Raw genomic sequence first — 9413 nt, 5'->3', positions numbered from 1 at the left:
ATTTACACCCAAGCTTTTTTATCGTTTACGTAGTCCTTTATACTATAATAGGACTTTTCTATAAGCTTACGTTTAATACAAACTTTGAACTTTTTAAGAGACATCTCCAAAATGACAATTGGTAGTTTATTGTAGAATTGTATGCAATTTCCTTTAAACGAATTATGAATTTTATGTAACCTAGTATATTGCACTGTAAGTTTATTCTTACTTCTAATGTTTAAATTATTGCAGTCACATTTTTTCTTAAATTTAGAAATGTTTTTATGAACGTACATTAAATTTTCAAATATGTACTGACTATACACTGTCATTATTTTAAAATCTTTAAAATCGTTTATATTATACCTACACCACCTACCATTGTCAATCTTTCAATGTCTAAACCCTCAAGGTGTTCTGGAAGCGATCCTTCTTTAGCGATACGACCGCCTTTTTGTACCAATATTTAAGTTTAACATACACACACACATATACATACATACTTTCACACAGACCCACCCACACACACCACACACGCGCGCTTACTCACATACATGCATACATACTTAAATATCACCATATTGTGCCGCCATCTACTGCGATTACTAACCCGTCTGCCCAACCCACTGGCCAGACCCTTCCGCTGAGAGTGGCTTTTAGTCCAGCAGTGTTATAGATTTATCCTATCCTATCCTATCCTACTTCCTATCCTATCCTACTAGTATTATAAATGTGAATGTAAGTTTGTTTGTTACGCTTTCACGCAAAACTTCTGAACCGATGATCATGAAACTTTGGAAACATATTCTTAGAGGAGTAATATAGGATACTTTTATCCCTAAATTAAGCTCAGTTCCTTTGGGAGAGGTGATGAAAAAGTTTGACGATTTTACACAAGGACTATATAAAAAATGTTAAAATGATCTTCGTTAACCTTAAACCTAGCATGTAAATCAACTAACAATGCGATTTCGATTCGTCCTATAACGATTACTATTTTTTGTAAGTGATAGGTGGAGCTGAGACTGGTCAGACAGTTCTTTTCAGATATTGTTTATGCGAAAATAATAAGTAATAATAAGAATACAGAACTTAAAAAATTCAGTACAACTACACCTAAATTTAATGTCCATGTTTCTCAAAAAACAAAAACAAACGCAGACGAAGTCGCGTGCAAAAGCTAGTATATATATATATATATATATATATATATATATATATACGCGCATATATATATATATACATACGCGCATATATATAGATGATTACAAGAGACGAAACGAATAATGTCGTATTAGGTGTATGTCTCACGTACTTAGATAGTAATGGATAAAAGGGTTATTAACTTGTATCATTGTTGATTCTTGTAATAGGTATTGGTATTTTTATAATCCCTATTAACATTATAAATGCACGTGTGTTGGTTTGTTCTACTTACGGTAAAATAGAGCGACGATTTACGAACAATTTTCAATCCACTACAAGGTAGCCCTGGAATGCATTATTACGCCGACAGTTGATTGGCGCAAGGGCAGCAACCATGCTTTCTGAATCCAAAACCGTGGGTTCGATTCTCACAACTGGAAAATGTCTGGGTGTTGATATGTATATTATAAGAATATATGTATATTATTCAGTTATATTCTTCATTAAAGTATTCATCAGTATTCTTAGTACCCTTAACAGAAGCTACGCTTACTTTGGCGCTAGATGGCATTGTGTTTATTGTCGTAGTATAATTATTTATTATTCAGTCTAAGTTGGTAGCAGGATAACCTATAAATGATAAATCAGAAGCTTCTAAAATTCTTCTTCTTAAATTCTTGTAAATACCTTATCTCTGTATCTTATAGAAAGTGCTTGGAAACTGTTTGCTTTAGTTCTCCCCCCAATTTTTTACCATCGAACCGCGAGGCACCGTAAGGATCTGCATCCCTACGTGTTTGATATACCATAGACTTGTACAAAGCGCTTTGCATCCTCGTTTTGTCGCACCGCAAAGATCTGGAATGCCATTCCAGCTTCCATTTTCTCAGCATCTATAATATGAGTGCCTACCTTCAAATCGAGAGTGAATGGGCGTCTTCTAGGCACGAACGCTGCACCTTAGGCTGCATCATAGCTTACCATCTGGTATGATTGCAGACTACGCTCGTATATATATATATATATATATATATATACAGGTTTGATGTTTCTGTCAATGTTCATATGTATATATATATATACATTGACAAAAACAACAAACATGTCCCAGAAATAGAACAGAAACTCCCAAATCATTAAACAAATGATACCTGTCAACGAATGTACTACCCTAATAAGTGTTAAGATTTGGAGTGAATTTGATAAATAATAAGTCATTAGTGCGCCTGCGCCATATGGCGTTTATCCGACTACGATATATGATAGGAAGTGTTAGGTTAGGTTATTTGGTTACATGCTTTATAATAATATAGTCTTTGTGACACAAAACATTACTCTTTATAAAAACCAAAACCTGATATTAACAATCGACTTACCAGAAACGCACATAAATTAGTGATATCTGCATATCGTCTGACAAAGGTGCAGAACTCCTTTGTGGGGTTGAGTATACGCTTTTACAACATGATTCCTAAGGTAATTCTTGACCTACCAATACATTTATTTAAAAAACTAGCTGACCCGCGCAACTTCGTCTGCACCTAAAAAAAATCTAGAAACTAATTGCAGCGCTACCTACCAGGTGGACCTGTTTTATTTCCAAACTATGTTATTCGCGACCGTACGTGTTATTCTATACGAGTCGCAACTTCTAAGCGATAGGCTCAATTTGAATATTTGCAGGTATATAATCAAACTTAATATTTTTGTTACTTTATTTGTTTCGCATTTATAATATTAGTATTTAGTAGGATGATACGCATGCATTCGATCGTTGTCCCATATGCCTCGCAACTTGCTGTTATCTGTAAAGAGTTATGTCCTTTATCTCTGTTAAAATTTATCAGATTTTCATTAAAATTTGACAGAACATGCTTGATAGTATACACTTTCAAATAAAAAAATAATTATAAAAATTGGTCGAAATTTAGCGGAGCTAAGAAGTAATATTGATAAAAATTTCAGCGCATTTCCCGGAGGAAACTTATTGTTTATCGGGATAAAAAGTATCCTATATGTTGTCCCGGTATATCAGCTACCACTATAGCAAATTTTATTTACATCCGTTTAGTTGTTTTCACGTGATGCCCGGACAGATAGACAGAGAAACAAAAATTAAATAAAAATCTGTTTTGGACTCAGTGTCGATTATAAAGCATCCCCCGGTCAAAATTTTCGAAATATATTAAATTTACAGAAATCTTCCAGTTACAGTTTTACTATATATAAACAAATAATAAAATAAATATACTACGACAATACACACATCGCCATGTAGCCCCAAAGTAAGCGTAGCTTGTGTTATGGGTACTAAGGTGACTGATGAATATTTTTATGAATTGCATACAAAAATACTTATAATATACATATAAACACCCAGACACTGAAAAACATTCATGTTCATCACACAAACATTTTCCAGTTGTGGGAATCAAACCCACGGCCTTGGACTCAGAAAGCAGGGTCGCTGCCCACTGCGCCATTCGGCCGTCTAACTACTACTAAAAGTATAGATGTGTAAAAACACATCTAATACAACGAGGTTACTATACATTTGCTGAAGTGAATTCATAGAGTTCGGGCTTTGACGTCTATACTAGACATTTCAGACATTGTCTCGAAGGCATTTTCTTCTGTGACTGTACAGACCAATTCGTGAGCGAAAATTTCTTCCACATTAGCTACAGCAAAATCCGAGGATCACTGACGAAGTCCACTGTCCACAGCTGGACTCAAGTACTAGCAAGGTTTTTTCCATAATCAATACGTTGGGCAGACAGGTTTATGATCGCAGTAGAGGGTGGTAGTAGCACAGAAGACGCTGCTACCCGCTCTACGTTATATTCCCTTAGTCACCTCGTACGACGCGAGGAGAGGTGGGTGGTGACAACTGAATTCCGATTTGTCGTGTCGACACGGCGAAGTAGCAATTAATATATATTCATTAAAAACGTAGACCGGTTCAAACTTTCACAATAATTAGGAGTGTCGACTGTTCATTTTGCTTAAATAGTAGAGTTTAATATTTGCGTTTGACGTATCGACTATTTCGTCGTTGTCGCTATTCAATTTTATTTTATTGAATTCTAGATTTTAATTTATATTTTTTAGTTTAAATTAAAACTTTCAGTATCGCTACTCGCTCGCCTTAAATGAGGGATTTGTTGCTGTCCGCTGAGGAGTTCTTTCCTTTATCTCCAACCACATTCATCAGATCTACACAAAGTTTGGGCAAAATTAAACACATATAACCGATTTAAATAATTATTTTTGTATTATAAAGGTTATAATATCTGGCTTCTGATTGTCGCCATATTGAATTTAATTACATTCATAGTGTAGTGACACTATCAATGTTAAGACAAATTGATTGACAAAAGAATTATCATGAACCACTTAAGCATTTCTAAAGCATCTCAAAAGAGCAAACGTACATAAATATATAGTCTCATATAAACATAACTCCTTCTTTTGCGTCGGGTAAAAAGAGGGGATTCAATAACCACAAGTGTGTGTGCGGAAAAAGAGACACTTGTTTGGTCTGTACCGATTTGCATAATGCTGTATTTATTTTATCATTCACGTATTAGACACACGTGTTAACTCACACGACATTTGCAATTGTAACCCTTACCCTGCAATAGTGATCAAGTTATACACAAAAACGAAAAGTTTATTTGAAAAGGCCATTAATTATTATAATTTTATGCACCTTCCGAGCTTAATTTATGTATCTGTTCCATGCATCGCACACTTGTTCAAAAAACAACAAATGTTAGGTTTCCTACCATTTGAGGAGAAAAAAAATCACCTGTTTACGATCAATATGTAATTTTATGAGCGCTATAAAATTTAGTGTTACAGTTTTTAACGGGGTGTAATTAAAGTTTTTGAGTTTAATATTGTTTTGAAATTTATGTTTCCTTAATACATTCGTAAAATTTCTCCTATCTGCTTAGTTAGGAAACAGCATTCATCTATTCACACAAAAAACTAATAATAAAGCTATGTATTACTCAATGTTATATTTGGGGATCCTAAAATTACCGCGGTAGTGGCACGCTCTGTTAGCAAGCATTTTTTTTTCAAACATCGCAAACTCCTGGCTTGCTGTGGTAGATTTAATTTACTATATTACTAATCTTATCAACTGAGGTAAAAAAAGGCGAAGAGTTCGACGTTTATTTTTTTTTTGCTATTTTTTTCCCTGCCGTCGTTAAATAATGTCTTAAAAGATAACTGTCTGGGTATACACAAGTCCTTACTGTTTTATAGTGGCAGTTAACAGTATCCTTACTTTTAACAAAGCTAGTTACTACTCTTACTTACTCTTGCTCTATGTTTATATCTCTGTAACTCATTTTTTCTTTGATGTACAATAAAAGTGTATTAATTAATTAATTCATTCATTCACGTTGAAGTTAGTTTCAATTCATTATATTTCATTACAGTATTAGTTTATAAAATATTTTAAATAATTTCCATTAAATTAACTTATTTTTTTTGTTTGAAAAGCACTCTTTAAAATACAAAAACAAAGATATCAGCAAATTTTTGCTTAAGATTATCGTCTCGTTTCGTTTAACTCCATTACAGAACGCACTTTCACAACATTGTCTGTTCGGTCACAGTCAATATTGAAATTTACGACGCCCCATAGTGTGGCTTCTTTGTTATATTTTACAACTTTATTGGTCACACTGACCAACAATTATTGCATAAATAACGTCCAAGTCTTGCAGACCAATTAGGTCCCTTGTTGGCCGCTTTGACAAGTACCGATTTTCGCTTACACTTCTTATGGGTCGTAAAGACCAATAAGTCCAAGTCTTGCAGACCAATGGTCGAAAAAAAGCCGGAGCTAATCAAGGGTTGGATAAAATAGAGGCGTTTCAATTTTTTGCAAATTCTTACCGACTTTTGGGTGGCCTCTTTTGATTGAAGTCTGTGTATGAAGACATGTTTATAAAGTTTTGAAGTTATTTGCCGACGTCCATTATTTCGATTATCGTAAATCGATTAGCGTGTAACATTTTCTTTACAAAAATGTTATTTACTCGGGTAACTATAACTCTTTGGAGAGAGAAAGCAAAGTAGACAACAAAAACAAGTAACTAATATTTATTCATTCGCATTTTCGATTCGAAAGACTACGATTTTAAAGGTTTATTTCATTAATACATTCAAATATATCGCGTTTCCGACGCTTCATTTATTTTTGACTGAGAATGGTGCGCCTATTTTGCTTAGAAGCGTTTTATGAAATAATGGAAATTCACTGCCTGAATGATTAAAGTATACATTTTTTTTAAAAATATTAATTGTCTTTACTGAGTCTCATTTTCAACAGATTCTTATAATCTAAGGTACGGTAACGACTTTATTAGTTAATTACTTTGTTACAGCATTATCAGGTAAAATCGCAGTATTGTAGACACATAAAACAACATTATTAAAAAAGCAAACACAGTCTAAATAAATACATTGTTATTTTAAACTGCGGTATTTATTTAACAACCCTAAACTGCCCACGTAACACAAGTGCTAATCTTACAATAATCCGCGAAAAAAAATAACAAGAACGATACAATACATGTGCTCCATTTTACTCGCCACTTAACCCTCCCTAAAATCACAATAGGAGTTTAAAAGGAAATTTTTAAATCCGCAAATATCGGCTGATATGACCCCCTATATTTCACCCTTCAGCGGTTTAGTGTTGAGTCTTCTGATAAAATGTTTGAAGTTTCAAAATGTAGATTTATCATAATAGGAGTTAGTAAAGAAGGTGATGTACCGAGATAACTGTTTATTTTAAATAAACAAATTGTAGTGTCTTCTGGGGCTTACTACCACCATCGCTAAAAATAGTATCATCGTAAAGTGTCAGTTTATTTGGAAAACCTTGACGTCCCAAGAATAAGAAAGTCCTAAAACTGTGGAACAGAACATTATATTTTAGTAATACTGTTTTAAGCGATAGTAGAACCTGGGTCTGATCTATCTATAATTATGATTTGTTGAGATTGTGTTAATATAAGTTTTTTTCGTCGTCCTCGTCTTAATTAACGACGGCCGAGTGGCGAGTCCAAGGTCGTGGGTTCGATTCCCACAACTGGAAAATGTTTGTGTGATGAACATGAATGTTTTTCAGTGTCTGGGTGTTTATCTGTATATTATATGTATTTATGTGTATTATATTAAAAAAAAAATTTCATCAGCTATCTCAGTACCCATAACACAAGCTACGCTTACTTTAGGGGTAGAGTAGTGGCGTGCATAGAGGGTATGCACAGTGTATGCAGATGGTATAAAATGAAAAAATCTTCAGTACAAGATATAAAGAACTTAAGGGTAGGCTTTGTAAGAATTATAAAAAGCCTACCCTTAAGTTAAACTGGAATTTTTCTTCATTTTATATCATCTGCATACCCTGTGCATACCCTCTATACACGCCACTGCTGCTGAGTGTAGGTCTAACTTGCAGGTTCTGGACTTCCAAATTCCAGGCGCTTTGGATTTGCTAAAAACTATTGTACTGTACCAAACATAATTGATATCATAATCGTGTTTATTTTTTTTGTGTCGCATTACGTATTAATTACGTTAAATATAAGTATTACTGAGACAAATATTTCTGAGAATTTTGCTATTTATCCTATAAAACATGACATTACCAATTCTCAGTCATTAGCGTCAGTGATCTCTAGTTAATCTTTTATCCCACAATACAAAATAAAATAGCGTACAGGCTTGGTGTACCCTCAACTTTGAAATCCTCAAAATCCTGGTATCTTAATGCCGATGGATGGATACCAAATGTTATGTGCGGCGTCATGGTGACTATACTGATCTCCGCTAGGCTGGGGAAAAATGAATGTAATGCACTTATGGACTTTCCTACTTTACTTATCGTTCCGCATATGAATTAAAGGATGAAAATGATATGAAATTAAATTAAAATACACTTTATTGTACACCTAACAGAAATTAAATTATAAACAAAAACAACACAATAAAACACAGGTACAATGGGCGGCCTTATCGCTAAAAAGCGATCTCTGCCAGGCAACCCAACAAAAGAAAGGGAAAAAAAAGAGAGACTTAAGGGTTAGGTTGTACACAAGAGCAGAGCATTTACCAAGTTAAAAATAAATATATATATCAATTATTATATCATTCAAAGTACAAGCCTACACTAACTAAGGATCAAATTCAAATTCATATTCTTTTATTTGCATAAAACATTGTAGGTATACATGTTTAGTCATAATATATGACATGCAAATCTTAATTTAAACAAATTCATTCATTTATTTTATTTGGATGTGTAGTTTTGTTTGACTATTAGTTTTTTTTACGAGTGCGAATTAAAATATCGCTTGCTTCAGCGGTGAAGGAAAACATCGTGAGAAAAACCTGCAAGCCTGTTTTCCATCAGTTCTCAAATGGGCTAGAGTGTTGGTTTACGCCCTAAGCCATCCTCACTGCGGGAGGAGACCCGCGCCTTGTAATGGGTTGATAATGGTGATGATGAAGATCGAAGGAACTCACCACTTTCCCGGAGCAATAAGGCTTCCTTTTTTTACTATTTCTTACCGTATTCAGTCTGCGTTAAATCAACTTTTTATTTAGCTATAGTTTCTATTGTTAGATCTACATAACGGTACAAATATCAATTTGATACCTACTGAAGTATTAAACAATAGTGTAAACGTATGAACGCTTCATAAGTGGTTGTAATAAGGTCTACATGAATAAAATGTTTTTGAATTTGAATTTGAATTATTTGAATAAAAAAAAAATAGTGGTATTCATATAAATTATTATTTTCTCTGGTCTGGTCTGGTGGCTTCTGCTGTGGCTAGTTACCACCCTTCCGACAAAGACGTGCCACTAAACGAGTCAGCGTTCCAGTACGATGTCACGTATTGTAGTCTCACCTAGTGTGTGAGTCTCGTGAAGAGCTTACTATAGAAATGATCCTATGAAGTAAGGTCTTACGATGTCACGTAGACACCGATTAAGGGTATGGGCTCTATTTTTTTTTTTTGTGTTTAGCATGAATGTTTTTCAGTGTCTGAGTGTTTATACGTATATTCTAAGTATTAATGATTATTATTCATAAAAAAATAAACATCAGTCATCTTAGTACCCATAACACAAGCTACGCTTACTTTGGAGCTAGGTGGCGATTTGTATATTGTCTTAGTATATTTATTTACATTTAACTAAACGATGATGACTATTTCAACATAACTATATTAATGTTCTGTATTCTATAT

At 33.8% G+C, this 9413-nt stretch overlaps 1 pseudogene; it reads right to left on the bottom strand.

Moving 5' to 3' along the window:
- Positions 1 to 9045: 9045 nt before the first annotated feature.
- Positions 9046 to 9130, bottom strand: LOC120634017 (annotated as a pseudogene).
- Positions 9131 to 9413: the final 283 nt, after the last annotated feature.

Source organism: Pararge aegeria, chromosome 22 (assembly GCF_905163445.1).
Source record: "Pararge aegeria chromosome 22, ilParAegt1.1, whole genome shotgun sequence".
Classification (NCBI taxonomy): domain Eukaryota; kingdom Metazoa; phylum Arthropoda; class Insecta; order Lepidoptera; family Nymphalidae; genus Pararge; species Pararge aegeria.
This window is presented reverse-complemented; position numbering and strand designations above follow the sequence as displayed.